The sequence below is a fragment of the Sinocyclocheilus grahami genome, unplaced genomic scaffold (assembly GCF_001515645.1).
Source record: "Sinocyclocheilus grahami isolate Dianchi unplaced genomic scaffold, SAMN03320097.WGS_v1.1 scaffold56.1, whole genome shotgun sequence".
Classification (NCBI taxonomy): domain Eukaryota; kingdom Metazoa; phylum Chordata; class Actinopteri; order Cypriniformes; family Cyprinidae; genus Sinocyclocheilus; species Sinocyclocheilus grahami.
Window position 1 is genome coordinate 1,208,624 of NW_015505235.1, and position 2,273 is coordinate 1,210,896.

The window sequence follows — 2,273 nt, forward strand, 5'->3', positions numbered from 1 at the left end:
TTACCCAGCACTGGGTTGTATTCAACCCAGCATTTTTTAGAGTGTAGTGTTGTATACTTTATATAAGAATATTTAATATTATTTTATAATTTAAAATGTTTATATTAATTTAATTTCTATTAATAATTTATATGAATTTAATTTATAATTAAAATTAATAATAACATTTATTCTGTAAAACTACAATGTTTAGTACACATGTGACATCTTGCCCTGATAAAACTGTGGCAACTTTATAAAAAAAAGATATAATATTAACTTATTTTTGCTTGGAGAACAGAATTTTTTTAAAACAATAATATTTTGTCAATTTTTCGAAGTAAATGAAACCGCTGGACTACATTTCCCCCCCAAAATATACAATTTCAGTCTTTCAACTTTAAAATTTCCCTTTTAATTCAGTGTGTCACTTGCTGTTTCTTTGCACTTATTTGTGAAATTTACTAAACTCTTTCAAAGACAAGATAGATAATATAAGAAGATAGAAATTGTAATTATTCAGATGTGACTGTGTGACAAGTTTCATGTGTGACAACTAGCCCCGTTCTCGCCAACTTTATTTGAATGTATGTATTTATTGTACGAGGTCACATGATGTAATTTTTAAGTGGCTTAGTAATAATTCACCTTACTGGCCAAAACCCCCAAACATTTGGTATGACTGAAAAGCCCAGGATGTGCACACAAGGACAGACGCACCTGCTCTCAGAGGTATAAACATAAGAAAACCCATAAATTGCTGGTTCTCAGGGGGATTTTCGTACCAGCGTTACACCCACAGAGAAACGTTTCCTCAGAGAAACAAGGGTAGCTGCATTAGCAGCATTAATGTGCTTTTAAACAAACAAGATAAACCTTATGAACTGCATTGCACACACATAGCAGGATCTCACAAATTACTAACACAGATAACACTGCTGGGCTTTGATGGTTATTGAGTATTGGGCGTCTGGGTGATAGTTTTACTGCATGATGGGTTTTATGAGGACGATCTCCCCCCGTAACTGCATGCGTCAGGATTTTGCATGTCGAGACAGCAGCATTTGTCCTGATAATGAGCCGCTCTGCTTATACCGTAGCAAACTGATTGTGAGAGAAACTGTGACTCTTTGCGGAGCGATTCCTTTAGCTTTATACAGGATGAGAGTGCCTTCTTTAACACTTCTAGGCAGCTGGACTTTTGTAATCGAAACTCTTTAGAAGTATTACATCCGTACGGAAACGAGTTGAGGCGTATCTCAGTTCATCTCCTATAAAACGAGGCCTCAAGGTGCAGAGTTTGAGGAATAAAGAAAACCGATTTGTAATCGAGCTACTTACGGCAGCTAAAGCTGAGCATTTATGAACAACGCTGTCTCAAAGTATTGAGACTTTTACAACGGTCAAACTTTATTAAACTTATGAGCACCGTGCACTGTGAATAACTACTGCGGTCGTTCTTGAACACATGACTGAATTTATCTATATTCCTTGAAACTATTTTTCAAAAGATTTGTTTGAGAGAAACTGCCGAAGTTTAGAATAATGCATTTTTTAAAGGAATAGATCACCCAAAAATGAAAATTTGCTGAAATTGACTCACCCTCAGGACATCCGAGATGTAGATGAGTTTGTTTCTTCATCTGATTTGGAGAAAGTTAGCATTATATCACTTGCTTACTTGCTCTGCAGTGAATGGGTGCCGTCAGAACGAGAGTCCAAACAGCTGATAAAAACATCACAAGTAACCCACACCACTCCAGTCCATCAGATAACATCTTCTGAAGTGAAAAGATGCATGTATTTAAGAAACAAATCCATTATTAAGACGCTTTCACTTTAAACTGTCACTTCTGGCCAAAATCCAATAGTGGCCAAGTCCATAATGCACAATAACGCTTCCTCCAGTGAAAAAGTCCAGCTCCTGCTGTCCTCTTACATAAAATTCCACTCAAATATTTGTTTAGAGCTGGTTTGGACTGTTTTAGCTTGTAAACGTTTCTTGATCTGTGCAGATTTCTTTTCTGATTCAGACAAGACGACTTTTTCACTGGAGAAAGCAATATTATGGATAGAGGACACATATTTCAGCCTGAAACCCGTATCTTTTGACTTCACAAGACATTAACTGATGGACTGGAGTGGTGTGGATTACTTGTGGATTATTGTGATGTTTTTATCAGCTGTTTGGACTCTCGTTCTGACGGCACCCATTCACTGCAGAGGATCCATTCCGTTTTCCTTCATGCATGTGGTCACTTGTTGATGTAAAGACTCTCGGCAGCTGCTCAAAT